Below are 15,994 nucleotides of genomic sequence, written 5' to 3'. Positions count from 1 at the left end.
CAGGACTTGCAGAAGAGTACAAGTGCCAGAAAGTGCCTGCAGTTCTCATCAGCGCCTTTTTTCTGCTCTCTGGCAGCTAGGATATCGACTGATCCCTTCCTTGCAAGAGTGAAAAAAACAACACCTTGAGAGAAAACATGACTTTTTGTGGTTCACATAGAGAGAGAGCAGCCAAATAGCCCTGCTTTGTTTCTGAAAGACGCATCAGAAATTGCTTAAAATGCCGACTGGGGAATCAGGCTCGTTGGTCTAGGGGTATGATTCTCGCTTCGGGTGCGAGAGGTCCCAGGTTCAAATCCCGGACGAGCCCATGCTGTGGAATTATTTTTAGGCTGCTTATTATATAGGGCCATTTCTTCTTTTCAATGCTATAAGACGCCGTGTATGGTGAGAAAGTTCCTTTCCCTCTACGCTATTTCCCACTTTTGGCGTATAGAATTTCAGTGCCGGACTTCTTTGCAACTGCTTTTCTGGGGTGGACCATCAGTGTAGGAAAATTAAATGCAAAGTGTTTTTCTAGTGTGGTTTCAGGTATGGTTTTAAAATCGCCTTTTGGAATAAAAGGGGTCCTCGTTCCTTTCTTCCAAAGAAAGAGATCGGGTAAGGAGGGTCCAACTTTGAGCTTCATGGACATTGGCCCTTGGTCTGTGCATTCCAGCCCACTACATGCCAAGAAGATTCCTGCAAGCGTGTCTGTTTCTGTAGTGTAGTGGTTATCACGTTCGCTTTACACGCGAAATGTCCCTGGTTCGAGACCGGGCAGAAACAGCAGCTTTCTGTTTTTCACACAGTTTGCATTTACTCTCTCAATTTATAGGAAAGCTGAGATAATGGAAGCTGTCTATCCCTCACCAGCGTGACGTACTGTGCTCCAGGGGTATCAGTGACAGCTCAAAAAGAGAAGTGACGATAGTTTGCGCTATTCGTTTGCACGTCCTTGTGTACTGAAGGTTGGGCCTACTTCATGAAAGCAAGGCATGAGAGCAGAAATGGTTTTATTGACCTCACCGAGAGCATACACCTAGAACAAACAAAATGTCTGAAGGATAGAGGCATTTTCATTTCTTGTTCGATGACGGCCATGGAAAAGACAGCAACCATATTGCAGAAGAGAGCAGCATGTGCAGTTGCTTGCTTTGGGTGAAGCATTCACTAACTCGCTGCCAATAACCCCCGGAGCCGGTGCGAAAGGCGACTCTTGTGTGCCTCGGCTTGTTGGTCTAGGGGTATGATTCTCGCTTAGGGTGCGAGAGGTCCCGGGTTCAAATCCCGGACGAGCCCTTTTTCAGAGGTAAACATACGAATCCTACTCAAAACTCACAATGCCTGACTATTTCTCATTACACTCGCCGCATTGTTGCACAAAATATTTTGAACCTCATAAGAAACATGGATCACCATGCTTTTTCTGCCTTCATGCTTAGTCTGTGTGTGTCCCAGGTGATGCTTTCCCAAGCTGTACTTGCTGGCATTTAGGCATCAGATATTTGTCTGTCGATGCCTGCATAAGTCAATTTTTAATACGTCTAATTGCAAGTATGTTGGCTGATATCTCTGCAGTTTTCACACTTGCTCCTCGCTTTCTGAGTGGCTGCTGATACAGCAGAATAGAAGTAGAGAGAACCCTTGAGAGGAACCTTGCTCTAACAGTAAAACACAGCAAGTGAGTTTCTGTAGTGTAGTGGTCATCACGTTCGCCTAACACGCGAAAGGTCCCCGGTTCGAGACCGGGCAGAAACACTGTGCATGAGCTGCTTTTATGTGCACCCTCTAAAACCTTATTATCTCAATGCAAGCTTAAGAAGAGGCGGTCCTTGAACCCAGCGAGCCATGGGAAACTTCCTTTACTTTTGCAAGACGAAACAAAGTAATCCGCATCCATCAGTGGTCGCTCTTGTGCCTAGCTTTTTTTTTGTCATGCCATGTTGTATTGTGGGGTCTTTACACTTGTGACATTGCTGTGAACGTTGTAAGTGCAAACATTGGCAGGTGCAGTCAGAAGAGTCAGATCTGTGCACACCCAGGGCTGTCAGGATGGCTGAGTGGTCTAAGGCGCCAGACTCAAGAGAGCTTGATCTTCAGTGCAACTGAGACTTCTGGTCTCCTCATGGAGGCGTGGGTTCAAATCCCACTTCTGACAGGTTTCTTTTACACCCTTAAATCGTCCTGTTTTTTGCAGTGCATTCCCCACACACCACAATCTTTGCACGGACCTGTAACATATGACGAGAAATCCACCAACGATCAGGCTGGGCCCTCAATCACAATTCCATGTATTCCTGGAAGGGACACCTCAGGCACACCTTCCGTTAAATTTGCACTCCATCACACAAACTGCCGTGCTGGTTTCTCATTAAGCAGTTGATCCCATCTTTGTTGTGAGGCTCTCCTGCCACCTTTTGGGCGGAGAAGGCACTGTCCCTGCAACAACACAGGCAGACATGTTCAACAGGGCTTCCTGGTTATGTGGGAGGAGCAGATTGTCATTGGTCCCCCCTTGCGAATTTTAATTTACATAAGGAAGACAGAGAGGTATCTGGGAGTAGGCAGTACACACGGACATTGAACTCTATCTTGTGATTTGCAGCCAATTCTAGATTGAGGCAGGAGGAAAGGAGGTGACTTGCCCAAAAATGGCCATCCTGGGAATTCAGCCACCCTGGGGCTCCCAGGTTAGTGTTTCAGTCCTGCGAGCCACTCATATAAATCTCGCCTGATCGAGCCTGATCGAGCGCTGAGTGAGCGTGTTTGAATCCAAGAATCAAATGCCTCTGTCTTAGGAGCAAGAATTGGCAGGCCCTCCCTTGCATCTGGGGTGGAAGTCTATGGGGCAAGTGTCCAGGACTTGCAGTAGAGTACAAGTGCCAGAAAGTTCCTGCAGTTCTCATCAGCGCCTTTTTTCTGCTCTCTGGCAGCTAGGATATCGACTGATCCCTTCCTTGCAAGAGAGAAAAAAACAACACCTTGAGAGAAAACATGACTTTTTGTGGTTCACATAGAGAGAGAGCAGCCAAATAGCCCTGCTTTGTTTCTGAAAGACGCATCAGAAATTGCTTAAAATGCCAACTGGGGAATCAGGCTCGTTGGTCTAGGGGTATGATTCTCGCTTTGGGTGCGAGAGGTCCCGGATTCAAATCCCGGACGAGCCCATGCTGTGGAATTATTTTTAGGCTTCTTATTATATAGGGCCATTTCTTCTTTTCAATGCTATAAGACGCCGTGTATGGTGAGAAAGTTCCTTTCCCTCTACGCTATTTCCCACTTTTGGCGTATAGAATTTCAGTGCCGGACTTCTTTGCAACTGCTTTTCTGGGGTGGACCATCAGTGTAGGAAAATTAAATGCAAAGTGTTTTTCTAGTGTGGTTTCAGGTATGGTTTTAAAATCGCCTTTTGGAATAAAAGGGGTCCTCGTTCCTTTCTTCCAAAGAAAGAGATCGGGTAAGGAGGGTCCAACTTTGAGCTTCATGGACATTGGCCCTTGGTCTGTGCATTCCAGCCCACTACATGCCAAGCAGATTCCTGCAAGTGTGTCTGTTTCTGTAGTGTAGTGGTTATCACGTTCGCTTTACACGCGAAAGGTCCCTGGTTCGAGACCGGGCAGAAAGAGCAGTTTTCTGTTTTTCACACAGTTTGCATTTACTCTCTCAATTTATAGGAAAGCTGAGATAATGGAAGCTGTCTATCCCTCACCAGCGTGACGTACTGCGCTCCAGGGGTATCAGTGACAGCTCAAAAAGAGAAGTGACGATAGTTTGCGCTATTCGTTTGCACGTCCTTGTGTACTGAAGGTTGGGCCTACTTCATGAAAGCAAGGCATGAGAGCAGAAATGGTTTTATTGACCTCACCGAGAGCATACACCTAGAACAAACAAAATGTCTGAAGGATAGAGGCATTTTCATTTCTTGTTCGATGACGGCCATGGAAAAGACAGCAACCATATTGCAGAAGAGAGCAGCATGTGCAGTTGCTTGCTTTGGGTGAAGCATTCACTAACTCGCTGCCAATAACCCCCGGAGCCGGTGCGAAAGGCGACTCTTGTGTGCCTCGGCTCGTTGGTCTAGGGGTATGATTCTCGCTTAGGGTGCGAGAGGTCCCGGGTTCAAATCCCGGACGAGCCCTTTTTCAGGGGTAAACATACGAATCCTACTCAAAACTCACAATGCCTGACTATTTCTCATTACACTCGCCGCATTGTTGCACAAAATATTTTGAACCTCATAAGAAACATGGATCACCATGCTTTTTCTGCCTTCATGCTTAGTCTGTGTGTGTCCTAGGTGATGCTTTCCCAAGCTGTACTTGCTGGCATTTAGGCATCAGATATTTGTCTGTCGATGCCTGCATAAGTCAATTTTTAATACGTCTAATTGCAAGTATGTTGGCTGATATCTCTGCAGTTTTCACACTTGCTCCTCGCTTTCTGAGTGGCTGCTGATACAGCAGAATAGAAGTAGAGAGAACCCTTGAGAGGAACCTTGCTCTAACAGTAAAACACAGCAAGTGAGTTTCTGTAGTGTAGTGGTCATCACGTTCGCCTAACACGCGAAAGGTCCCCGGTTCGAGACCGGGCAGAAACTCTGTGCATGAGCTGCTTTTATGTGCACCCTCTAAAACCTTATTATCTCAATGCAAGCTTAAGAAGAGGCGGTCCTTGAACCCAGCGAGCCATGGGAAACTTCCTTTACTTTTGCAAGACGAAACAAAGTAATCCGCATCCATCAGTGGTCGCTCTTGTGCCTAGCTTTTTTTTGTCATGCCATGTTGTATTGTGGGGTCTTTACACTTGTGACATTGCTGTGAACGTTGTAAGTGCAAACATTGGCAGGTAGAGTCAGAAGAGTCAGATCTGTGCACACCCAGGGCTGTCAGGATGGCCGAGTGGTCTAAGGCGCCAGACTCAAGAGAGCTTGATCTTCAGTGCAACTGAGACTTCTGGTCTCCTCATGGAGGCGTGGGTTCAAATCCCACTTCTGACAAGTTTCTTTTACACCCTTAAATCGTCCTGTTTTTTGCAGTGCATTCCCCACACACCACAATCTTTGCACGGACCTGTAACATATGACGAGAAATCCACCAACGATCAGGCTGGGCCCTCAATCACAATTCCATGTATTCCTGGAAGGGACACCTCAGGCACACCTTCAGTTAAATTTGCACTCCATCACACAAACTGCCGTGCTGGTTTCTCATTAAGCAGTTGATCCCATCTTTGTTGTGAGGCTCTCCTGCCACCTTTTGGGCGGAGAAGGCACTGTCCCTGCAACAACACAGGCAGACATGTTCAACAGGGCTTCCTGGTTATGTGGGAGGAGCAGATTGTCATTGGTCCCCCCTTGCGAATTTTAATTTACATAAGGAAGACAGAGAGGTATCTGGGAGTAGGCAGTACACAAGGACATTGAACTCTATCTTGTGATTTGCAGCCAATTCTAGATTGAGGCAGGAGGAAAGGAGGTGAATTGCCCAAAAATGGCCATCCTGGGAATTCAGCCACCCTGGGGCTCCCAGGTTAGTGTTTCAGTCCTGCGAGCCACTCATATAAATCTCGCCTGATCGAGCCTGATCGAGCGCTGAGTGAGCGTGTTTGAATCCAAGAATCAAATGCCTCTGTCTTAGGAGCAAGAATTGGCAGGCCCTCCCTTGCATCTGGGGTGGAAGTCTATGGGGCAAGTGTCCAGGACTTGCAGAAGAGTACAAGTGCCAGAAAGTGCCTGCAGTTCTCATCAGCGCCTTTTTTCTGCTCTCTGGCAGCTAGGATATCGACTGATCCCTTCCTTGCAAGAGTGAAAAAAACAACACCTTGAGAGAAAACATGACTTTTTGTGGTTCACATAGAGAGAGAGCAGCCAAATAGCCCTGCTTTGTTTCTGAAAGACGCATCAGAAATTGCTTAAAATGCCGACTGGGGAATCAGGCTCGTTGGTCTAGGGGTATGATTCTCGCTTCGGGTGCGAGAGGTCCCAGGTTCAAATCCCGGACGAGCCCATGCTGTGGAATTATTTTTAGGCTGCTTATTATATAGGGCCATTTCTTCTTTTCAATGCTATAAGACGCCGTGTATGGTGAGAAAGTTCCTTTCCCTCTACGCTATTTCCCACTTTTGGCGTATAGAATTTCAGTGCCGGACTTCTTTGCAACTGCTTTTCTGGGGTGGACCATCAGTGTAGGAAAATTAAATGCAAAGTGTTTTTCTAGTGTGGTTTCAGGTATGGTTTTAAAATCGCCTTTTGGAATAAAAGGGGTCCTCGTTCCTTTCTTCCAAAGAAAGAGATCGGGTAAGGAGGGTCCAACTTTGAGCTTCATGGACATTGGCCCTTGGTCTGTGCATTCCAGCCCACTACATGCCAAGAAGATTCCTGCAAGCGTGTCTGTTTCTGTAGTGTAGTGGTTATCACGTTCGCTTTACACGCGAAATGTCCCTGGTTCGAGACCGGGCAGAAACAGCAGCTTTCTGTTTTTCACACAGTTTGCATTTACTCTCTCAATTTATAGGAAAGCTGAGATAATGGAAGCTGTCTATCCCTCACCAGCGTGACGTACTGTGCTCCAGGGGTATCAGTGACAGCTCAAAAAGAGAAGTGACGATAGTTTGCGCTATTCGTTTGCACGTCCTTGTGTACTGAAGGTTGGGCCTACTTCATGAAAGCAAGGCATGAGAGCAGAAATGGTTTTATTGACCTCACCGAGAGCATACACCTAGAACAAACAAAATGTCTGAAGGATAGAGGCATTTTCATTTCTTGTTCGATGACGGCCATGGAAAAGACAGCAACCATATTGCAGAAGAGAGCAGCATGTGCAGTTGCTTGCTTTGGGTGAAGCATTCACTAACTCGCTGCCAATAACCCCCGGAGCCGGTGCGAAAGGCGACTCTTGTGTGCCTCGGCTTGTTGGTCTAGGGGTATGATTCTCGCTTAGGGTGCGAGAGGTCCCGGGTTCAAATCCCGGACGAGCCCTTTTTCAGAGGTAAACATACGAATCCTACTCAAAACTCACAATGCCTGACTATTTCTCATTACACTCGCCGCATTGTTGCACAAAATATTTTGAACCTCATAAGAAACATGGATCACCATGCTTTTTCTGCCTTCATGCTTAGTCTGTGTGTGTCCCAGGTGATGCTTTCCCAAGCTGTACTTGCTGGCATTTAGGCATCAGATATTTGTCTGTCGATGCCTGCATAAGTCAATTTTTAATACGTCTAATTGCAAGTATGTTGGCTGATATCTCTGCAGTTTTCACACTTGCTCCTCGCTTTCTGAGTGGCTGCTGATACAGCAGAATAGAAGTAGAGAGAACCCTTGAGAGGAACCTTGCTCTAACAGTAAAACACAGCAAGTGAGTTTCTGTAGTGTAGTGGTCATCACGTTCGCCTAACACGCGAAAGGTCCCCGGTTCGAGACCGGGCAGAAACACTGTGCATGAGCTGCTTTTATGTGCACCCTCTAAAACCTTATTATCTCAATGCAAGCTTAAGAAGAGGCGGTCCTTGAACCCAGCGAGCCATGGGAAACTTCCTTTACTTTTGCAAGACGAAACAAAGTAATCCGCATCCATCAGTGGTCGCTCTTGTGCCTAGCTTTTTTTTTGTCATGCCATGTTGTATTGTGGGGTCTTTACACTTGTGACATTGCTGTGAACGTTGTAAGTGCAAACATTGGCAGGTGCAGTCAGAAGAGTCAGATCTGTGCACACCCAGGGCTGTCAGGATGGCTGAGTGGTCTAAGGCGCCAGACTCAAGAGAGCTTGATCTTCAGTGCAACTGAGACTTCTGGTCTCCTCATGGAGGCGTGGGTTCAAATCCCACTTCTGACAGGTTTCTTTTACACCCTTAAATCGTCCTGTTTTTTGCAGTGCATTCCCCACACACCACAATCTTTGCACGGACCTGTAACATATGACGAGAAATCCACCAACGATCAGGCTGGGCCCTCAATCACAATTCCATGTATTCCTGGAAGGGACACCTCAGGCACACCTTCCGTTAAATTTGCACTCCATCACACAAACTGCCGTGCTGGTTTCTCATTAAGCAGTTGATCCCATCTTTGTTGTGAGGCTCTCCTGCCACCTTTTGGGCGGAGAAGGCACTGTCCCTGCAACAACACAGGCAGACATGTTCAACAGGGCTTCCTGGTTATGTGGGAGGAGCAGATTGTCATTGGTCCCCCCTTGCGAATTTTAATTTACATAAGGAAGACAGAGAGGTATCTGGGAGTAGGCAGTACACACGGACATTGAACTCTATCTTGTGATTTGCAGCCAATTCTAGATTGAGGCAGGAGGAAAGGAGGTGACTTGCCCAAAAATGGCCATCCTGGGAATTCAGCCACCCTGGGGCTCCCAGGTTAGTGTTTCAGTCCTGCGAGCCACTCATATAAATCTCGCCTGATCGAGCCTGATCGAGCGCTGAGTGAGCGTGTTTGAATCCAAGAATCAAATGCCTCTGTCTTAGGAGCAAGAATTGGCAGGCCCTCCCTTGCATCTGGGGTGGAAGTCTATGGGGCAAGTGTCCAGGACTTGCAGAGGAGTACAAGTGCCAAAAAGTGCCACAGTTCTCATCAGCGCCTTTTTTCTGCTCTCTGGCAGCTAGGATATCGACTGATCCCTTCCTTGCAAGAGAGAAAAAAACAACACCTTGAGAGAAAACATGACTTTTTGTGGTTCACATAGAGAGAGAGCAGCCAAATAGCCCTGCTTTGTTTCTGAAAGACGCATCAGAAATTGCTTAAAATGCCAACTGGGGAATCAGGCTCGTTGGTCTAGGGGTATGATTCTCGCTTCGGGTGCGAGAGGTCCCGGATTCAAATCCCGGACGAGCCCATGCTGTGGAATTATTTTTAGGCTTCTTATTATATAGGGCCATTTCTTCTTTTCAATGCTATAAGACGCCGTGTATGGTGAGAAAGTTCCTTTCCCTCTACGCTATTTCCCACTTTTGGCGTATAGAATTTCAGTGCCGGACTTCTTTGCAACTGCTTTTCTGGGGTGGACCATCAGTGTAGGAAAATTAAATGCAAAGTGTTTTTCTAGTGTGGTTTCAGGTATGGTTTTAAAATCGCCTTTTGGAATAAAAGGGGTCCTCGTTCCTTTCTTCCAAAGAAAGAGATCGGGTAAGGAGGGTCCAACTTTGAGCTTCATGGACATTGGCCCTTGGTCTGTGCATTCCAGCCCACTACATGCCAAGCAGATTCCTGCAAGTGTGTCTGTTTCTGTAGTGTAGTGGTTATCACGTTCGCTTTACACGCGAAAGGTCCCTGGTTCGAGACCGGGCAGAAAGAGCAGTTTTCTGTTTTTCACACAGTTTGCATTTACTCTCTCAATTTATAGGAAAGCTGAGATAATGGAAGCTGTCTATCCCTCACCAGCGTGACGTACTGTGCTCCAGGGGTATCAGTGACAGCTCAAAAAGAGAAGTGACGATAGTTTGCGCTATTCGTTTGCACGTCCTTGTGTACTGAAGGTTGGGCCTACTTCATGAAAGCAAGGCATGAGAGCAGAAATGGTTTTATTGACCTCACCGAGAGCATACACCTAGAACAAACAAAATGTCTGAAGGATAGAGGCATTTTCATTTCTTGTTCGATGACGGCCATGGAAAAGACAGCAACCATATTGCAGAAGAGAGCAGCATGTGCAGTTGCTTGCTTTGGGTGAAGCATTCACTAACTCGCTGCCAATAACCCCCGGAGCCGGTGCGAAAGGCGACTCTTGTGTGCCTCGGCTCGTTGGTCTAGGGGTATGATTCTCGCTTAGGGTGCGAGAGGTCCCGGGTTCAAATCCCGGACGAGCCCTTTTTCAGGGGTAAACATACGAATCCTACTCAAAACTCACAATGCCTGACTATTTCTCATTACACTCGCCGCATTGTTGCACAAAATATTTTGAACCTCATAAGAAACATGGATCACCATGCTTTTTCTGCCTTCATGCTTAGTCTGTGTGTGTCCTAGGTGATGCTTTCCCAAGCTGTACTTGCTGGCATTTAGGCATCAGATATTTGTCTGTCGATGCCTGCATAAGTCAATTTTTAATACGTCTAATTGCAAGTATGTTGGCTGATATCTCTGCAGTTTTCACACTTGCTCCTCGCTTTCTGAGTGGCTGCTGATACAGCAGAATAGAAGTAGAGAGAACCCTTGAGAGGAACCTTGCTCTAACAGTAAAACACAGCAAGTGAGTTTCTGTAGTGTAGTGGTCATCACGTTCGCCTAACACGCGAAAGGTCCCCGGTTCGAGACCGGGCAGAAACTCTGTGCATGAGCTGCTTTTATGTGCACCCTCTAAAACCTTATTATCTCAATGCAAGCTTAAGAAGAGGCGGTCCTTGAACCCAGCGAGCCATGGGAAACTTCCTTTACTTTTGCAAGACGAAACAAAGTAATCCGCATCCATCAGTGGTCGCTCTTGTGCCTAGCTTTTTTTTTGTCATGCCATGTTGTATTGTGGGGTCTTTACACTTGTGACATTGCTGTGAACGTTGTAAGTGCAAACATTGGCAGGTAGAGTCAGAAGAGTCAGATCTGTGCACACCCAGGGCTGTCAGGATGGCCGAGTGGTCTAAGGCGCCAGACTCAAGAGAGCTTGATCTTCAGTGCAACTGAGACTTCTGGTCTCCTCATGGAGGCGTGGGTTCAAATCCCACTTCTGACAAGTTTCTTTTACACCCTTAAATCGTCCTGTTTTTTGCAGTGCATTCCCCACACACCACAATCTTTGCACGGACCTGTAACATATGACGAGAAATCCACCAACGATCAGGCTGGGCCCTCAATCACAATTCCATGTATTCCTGGAAGGGACACCTCAGGCACACCTTCAGTTAAATTTGCACTCCATCACACAAACTGCCGTGCTGGTTTCTCATTAAGCAGTTGATCCCATCTTTGTTGTGAGGCTCTCCTGCCACCTTTTGGGCGGAGAAGGCACTGTCCCTGCAACAACACAGGCAGACATGTTCAACAGGGCTTCCTGGTTATGTGGGAGGAGCAGATTGTCATTGGTCCCCCCTTGCGAATTTTAATTTACATAAGGAAGACAGAGAGGTATCTGGGAGTAGGCAGTACACAAGGACATTGAACTCTATCTTGTGATTTGCAGCCAATTCTAGATTGAGGCAGGAGGAAAGGAGGTGAATTGCCCAAAAATGGCCATCCTGGGAATTCAGCCACCCTGGGGCTCCCAGGTTAGTGTTTCAGTCCTGCGAGCCACTCATATAAATCTCGCCTGATCGAGCCTGATCGAGCGCTGAGTGAGCGTGTTTGAATCCAAGAATCAAATGCCTCTGTCTTAGGAGCAAGAATTGGCAGGCCCTCCCTTGCATCTGGGGTGGAAGTCTATGGGGCAAGTGTCCAGGACTTGCAGAAGAGTACAAGTGCCAGAAAGTGCCTGCAGTTCTCATCAGCGCCTTTTTTCTGCTCTCTGGCAGCTAGGATATCGACTGATCCCTTCCTTGCAAGAGTGAAAAAAACAACACCTTGAGAGAAAACATGACTTTTTGTGGTTCACATAGAGAGAGAGCAGCCAAATAGCCCTGCTTTGTTTCTGAAAGACGCATCAGAAATTGCTTAAAATGCCGACTGGGGAATCAGGCTCGTTGGTCTAGGGGTATGATTCTCGCTTCGGGTGCGAGAGGTCCCAGGTTCAAATCCCGGACGAGCCCATGCTGTGGAATTATTTTTAGGCTGCTTATTATATAGGGCCATTTCTTCTTTTCAATGCTATAAGACGCCGTGTATGGTGAGAAAGTTCCTTTCCCTCTACGCTATTTCCCACTTTTGGCGTATAGAATTTCAGTGCCGGACTTCTTTGCAACTGCTTTTCTGGGGTGGACCATCAGTGTAGGAAAATTAAATGCAAAGTGTTTTTCTAGTGTGGTTTCAGGTATGGTTTTAAAATCGCCTTTTGGAATAAAAGGGGTCCTCGTTCCTTTCTTCCAAAGAAAGAGATCGGGTAAGGAGGGTCCAACTTTGAGCTTCATGGACATTGGCCCTTGGTCTGTGCATTCCAGCCCACTACATGCCAAGAAGATTCCTGCAAGCGTGTCTGTTTCTGTAGTGTAGTGGTTATCACGTTCGCTTTACACGCGAAATGTCCCTGGTTCGAGACCGGGCAGAAACAGCAGCTTTCTGTTTTTCACACAGTTTGCATTTACTCTCTCAATTTATAGGAAAGCTGAGATAATGGAAGCTGTCTATCCCTCACCAGCGTGACGTACTGTGCTCCAGGGGTATCAGTGACAGCTCAAAAAGAGAAGTGACGATAGTTTGCGCTATTCGTTTGCACGTCCTTGTGTACTGAAGGTTGGGCCTACTTCATGAAAGCAAGGCATGAGAGCAGAAATGGTTTTATTGACCTCACCGAGAGCATACACCTAGAACAAACAAAATGTCTGAAGGATAGAGGCATTTTCATTTCTTGTTCGATGACGGCCATGGAAAAGACAGCAACCATATTGCAGAAGAGAGCAGCATGTGCAGTTGCTTGCTTTGGGTGAAGCATTCACTAACTCGCTGCCAATAACCCCCGGAGCCGGTGCGAAAGGCGACTCTTGTGTGCCTCGGCTTGTTGGTCTAGGGGTATGATTCTCGCTTAGGGTGCGAGAGGTCCCGGGTTCAAATCCCGGACGAGCCCTTTTTCAGAGGTAAACATACGAATCCTACTCAAAACTCACAATGCCTGACTATTTCTCATTACACTCGCCGCATTGTTGCACAAAATATTTTGAACCTCATAAGAAACATGGATCACCATGCTTTTTCTGCCTTCATGCTTAGTCTGTGTGTGTCCCAGGTGATGCTTTCCCAAGCTGTACTTGCTGGCATTTAGGCATCAGATATTTGTCTGTCGATGCCTGCATAAGTCAATTTTTAATACGTCTAATTGCAAGTATGTTGGCTGATATCTCTGCAGTTTTCACACTTGCTCCTCGCTTTCTGAGTGGCTGCTGATACAGCAGAATAGAAGTAGAGAGAACCCTTGAGAGGAACCTTGCTCTAACAGTAAAACACAGCAAGTGAGTTTCTGTAGTGTAGTGGTCATCACGTTCGCCTAACACGCGAAAGGTCCCCGGTTCGAGACCGGGCAGAAACACTGTGCATGAGCTGCTTTTATGTGCACCCTCTAAAACCTTATTATCTCAATGCAAGCTTAAGAAGAGGCGGTCCTTGAACCCAGCGAGCCATGGGAAACTTCCTTTACTTTTGCAAGACGAAACAAAGTAATCCGCATCCATCAGTGGTCGCTCTTGTGCCTAGCTTTTTTTTTGTCATGCCATGTTGTATTGTGGGGTCTTTACACTTGTGACATTGCTGTGAACGTTGTAAGTGCAAACATTGGCAGGTGCAGTCAGAAGAGTCAGATCTGTGCACACCCAGGGCTGTCAGGATGGCTGAGTGGTCTAAGGCGCCAGACTCAAGAGAGCTTGATCTTCAGTGCAACTGAGACTTCTGGTCTCCTCATGGAGGCGTGGGTTCAAATCCCACTTCTGACAGGTTTCTTTTACACCCTTAAATCGTCCTGTTTTTTGCAGTGCATTCCCCACACACCACAATCTTTGCACGGACCTGTAACATATGACGAGAAATCCACCAACGATCAGGCTGGGCCCTCAATCACAATTCCATGTATTCCTGGAAGGGACACCTCAGGCACACCTTCCGTTAAATTTGCACTCCATCACACAAACTGCCGTGCTGGTTTCTCATTAAGCAGTTGATCCCATCTTTGTTGTGAGGCTCTCCTGCCACCTTTTGGGCGGAGAAGGCACTGTCCCTGCAACAACACAGGCAGACATGTTCAACAGGGCTTCCTGGTTATGTGGGAGGAGCAGATTGTCATTGGTCCCCCCTTGCGAATTTTAATTTACATAAGGAAGACAGAGAGGTATCTGGGAGTAGGCAGTACACACGGACATTGAACTCTATCTTGTGATTTGCAGCCAATTCTAGATTGAGGCAGGAGGAAAGGAGGTGACTTGCCCAAAAATGGCCATCCTGGGAATTCAGCCACCCTGGGGCTCCCAGGTTAGTGTTTCAGTCCTGCGAGCCACTCATATAAATCTCGCCTGATCGAGCCTGATCGAGCGCTGAGTGAGCGTGTTTGAATCCAAGAATCAAATGCCTCTGTCTTAGGAGCAAGAATTGGCAGGCCCTCCCTTGCATCTGGGGTGGAAGTCTATGGGGCAAGTGTCCAGGACTTGCAGAGGAGTACAAGTGCCAAAAAGTGCCACAGTTCTCATCAGCGCCTTTTTTCTGCTCTCTGGCAGCTAGGATATCGACTGATCCCTTCCTTGCAAGAGAGAAAAAAACAACACCTTGAGAGAAAACATGACTTTTTGTGGTTCACATAGAGAGAGAGCAGCCAAATAGCCCTGCTTTGTTTCTGAAAGACGCATCAGAAATTGCTTAAAATGCCAACTGGGGAATCAGGCTCGTTGGTCTAGGGGTATGATTCTCGCTTTGGGTGCGAGAGGTCCCGGATTCAAATCCCGGACGAGCCCATGCTGTGGAATTATTTTTAGGCTTCTTATTATATAGGGCCATTTCTTCTTTTCAATGCTATAAGACGCCGTGTATGGTGAGAAAGTTCCTTTCCCTCTACGCTATTTCCCACTTTTGGCGTATAGAATTTCAGTGCCGGACTTCTTTGCAACTGCTTTTCTGGGGTGGACCATCAGTGTAGGAAAATTAAATGCAAAGTGTTTTTCTAGTGTGGTTTCAGGTATGGTTTTAAAATCGCCTTTTGGAATAAAAGGGGTCCTCGTTCCTTTCTTCCAAAGAAAGAGATCGGGTAAGGAGGGTCCAACTTTGAGCTTCATGGACATTGGCCCTTGGTCTGTGCATTCCAGCCCACTACATGCCAAGCAGATTCCTGCAAGTGTGTCTGTTTCTGTAGTGTAGTGGTTATCACGTTCGCTTTACACGCGAAAGGTCCCTGGTTCGAGACCGGGCAGAAAGAGCAGTTTTCTGTTTTTCACACAGTTTGCATTTACTCTCTCAATTTATAGGAAAGCTGAGATAATGGAAGCTGTCTATCCCTCACCAGCGTGACGTACTGCGCTCCAGGGGTATCAGTGACAGCTCAAAAAGAGAAGTGACGATAGTTTGCGCTATTCGTTTGCACGTCCTTGTGTACTGAAGGTTGGGCCTACTTCATGAAAGCAAGGCATGAGAGCAGAAATGGTTTTATTGACCTCACCGAGAGCATACACCTAGAACAAACAAAATGTCTGAAGGATAGAGGCATTTTCATTTCTTGTTCGATGACGGCCATGGAAAAGACAGCAACCATATTGCAGAAGAGAGCAGCATGTGCAGTTGCTTGCTTTGGGTGAAGCATTCACTAACTCGCTGCCAATAACCCCCGGAGCCGGTGCGAAAGGCAACTCTTGTGTGCCTCGGCTCGTTGGTCTAGGGGTATGATTCTCGCTTAGGGTGCGAGAGGTCCCGGGTTCAAATCCCGGACGAGCCCTTTTTCAGAGGTAAACATACGAATCCTACTCAAAACTCACAATGCCTGACTATTTCTCATTACACTCGCCGCATTGTTGCACAAAATATTTTGAACCTCATAAGAAACATGGATCACCATGCTTTTTCTGCCTTCATGCTTAGTCTGTGTGTGTCCCAGGTGATGCTTTCCCAAGCTGTACTTGCTGGCATTTAGGCATCAGATATTTGTCTGTCGATGCCTGCATAAGTCAATTTTTAATACGTCTAATTGCAAGTATGTTGGCTGATATCTCTGCAGTTTTCACACTTGCTCCTCGCTTTCTGAGTGGCTGCTGATACAGCAGAATAGAAGTAGAGAGAACCCTTGAGAGGAACCTTGCTCTAACAGTAAAACACAGCAAGTGAGTTTCTGTAGTGTAGTGGTCATCACGTTCGCCTAACACGCGAAAGGTCCCCGGTTCGAGACCGGGCAGAAACACTGTGCATGAGCTGCTTTTATGTGCACCCTCTAAAACCTTATTATCTCAATGCAAGCTTAAG

At 46.9% G+C, this 15,994-nt stretch overlaps 17 non-coding genes across 17 annotated transcripts; all 17 read left to right on the top strand.

Moving 5' to 3' along the window:
• Nucleotides 1-695: 695 nt before the first annotated feature.
• TRNAV-UAC (transfer RNA valine (anticodon UAC)) lies at nt 696-768 on the top strand. Its single transcript has one exon. It is a non-coding gene; the product is annotated as a tRNA-Val (tRNA).
• Nucleotides 769-1,209: 441 nt separating this feature from the next.
• TRNAP-AGG (transfer RNA proline (anticodon AGG)) lies at nt 1,210-1,281 on the top strand. The gene has a single exon. It is a non-coding gene; the product is annotated as a tRNA-Pro (tRNA).
• Nucleotides 1,282-1,667: 386 nt separating this feature from the next.
• TRNAV-AAC (transfer RNA valine (anticodon AAC)) lies at nt 1,668-1,740 on the top strand. Its single transcript has one exon. It is a non-coding gene; the product is annotated as a tRNA-Val (tRNA).
• A 2,308-nt stretch (nt 1,741-4,048) lies between these two features.
• Nucleotides 4,049-4,120, top strand: TRNAP-AGG (transfer RNA proline (anticodon AGG)). The gene has a single exon. It is a non-coding gene; the product is annotated as a tRNA-Pro (tRNA).
• Nucleotides 4,121-4,506: 386 nt separating this feature from the next.
• Nucleotides 4,507-4,579, top strand: TRNAV-AAC (transfer RNA valine (anticodon AAC)). The gene has a single exon. It is a non-coding gene; the product is annotated as a tRNA-Val (tRNA).
• Nucleotides 4,580-4,866: 287 nt separating this feature from the next.
• Nucleotides 4,867-4,978, top strand: TRNAL-CAA (transfer RNA leucine (anticodon CAA)). Its single transcript has 2 exons — nt 4,867-4,904; nt 4,933-4,978. It is a non-coding gene; the product is annotated as a tRNA-Leu (tRNA).
• Nucleotides 4,979-6,372: 1,394 nt separating this feature from the next.
• Nucleotides 6,373-6,445, top strand: TRNAV-UAC (transfer RNA valine (anticodon UAC)). Its single transcript has one exon. It is a non-coding gene; the product is annotated as a tRNA-Val (tRNA).
• Nucleotides 6,446-6,886: 441 nt separating this feature from the next.
• TRNAP-AGG (transfer RNA proline (anticodon AGG)) lies at nt 6,887-6,958 on the top strand. Its single transcript has one exon. It is a non-coding gene; the product is annotated as a tRNA-Pro (tRNA).
• A 386-nt stretch (nt 6,959-7,344) lies between these two features.
• Nucleotides 7,345-7,417, top strand: TRNAV-AAC (transfer RNA valine (anticodon AAC)). The gene has a single exon. It is a non-coding gene; the product is annotated as a tRNA-Val (tRNA).
• A 2,307-nt stretch (nt 7,418-9,724) lies between these two features.
• Nucleotides 9,725-9,796, top strand: TRNAP-AGG (transfer RNA proline (anticodon AGG)). The gene has a single exon. It is a non-coding gene; the product is annotated as a tRNA-Pro (tRNA).
• A 386-nt stretch (nt 9,797-10,182) lies between these two features.
• On the top strand, nt 10,183-10,255 carry TRNAV-AAC (transfer RNA valine (anticodon AAC)). Its single transcript has one exon. It is a non-coding gene; the product is annotated as a tRNA-Val (tRNA).
• Nucleotides 10,256-10,543: 288 nt separating this feature from the next.
• On the top strand, nt 10,544-10,655 carry TRNAL-CAA (transfer RNA leucine (anticodon CAA)). Its single transcript has 2 exons — nt 10,544-10,581; nt 10,610-10,655. It is a non-coding gene; the product is annotated as a tRNA-Leu (tRNA).
• A 1,394-nt stretch (nt 10,656-12,049) lies between these two features.
• On the top strand, nt 12,050-12,122 carry TRNAV-UAC (transfer RNA valine (anticodon UAC)). Its single transcript has one exon. It is a non-coding gene; the product is annotated as a tRNA-Val (tRNA).
• Nucleotides 12,123-12,563: 441 nt separating this feature from the next.
• TRNAP-AGG (transfer RNA proline (anticodon AGG)) lies at nt 12,564-12,635 on the top strand. Its single transcript has one exon. It is a non-coding gene; the product is annotated as a tRNA-Pro (tRNA).
• A 386-nt stretch (nt 12,636-13,021) lies between these two features.
• On the top strand, nt 13,022-13,094 carry TRNAV-AAC (transfer RNA valine (anticodon AAC)). Its single transcript has one exon. It is a non-coding gene; the product is annotated as a tRNA-Val (tRNA).
• Nucleotides 13,095-15,401: 2,307 nt separating this feature from the next.
• Nucleotides 15,402-15,473, top strand: TRNAP-AGG (transfer RNA proline (anticodon AGG)). The gene has a single exon. It is a non-coding gene; the product is annotated as a tRNA-Pro (tRNA).
• Nucleotides 15,474-15,859: 386 nt separating this feature from the next.
• Nucleotides 15,860-15,932, top strand: TRNAV-AAC (transfer RNA valine (anticodon AAC)). The gene has a single exon. It is a non-coding gene; the product is annotated as a tRNA-Val (tRNA).
• Nucleotides 15,933-15,994: the final 62 nt, after the last annotated feature.

This window comes from Triturus cristatus, chromosome 10 (assembly GCF_964204655.1).
Source record: "Triturus cristatus chromosome 10, aTriCri1.1, whole genome shotgun sequence".
Classification (NCBI taxonomy): Eukaryota; Metazoa; Chordata; class Amphibia; order Caudata; family Salamandridae; genus Triturus; species Triturus cristatus.
This window is presented reverse-complemented; position numbering and strand designations above follow the sequence as displayed.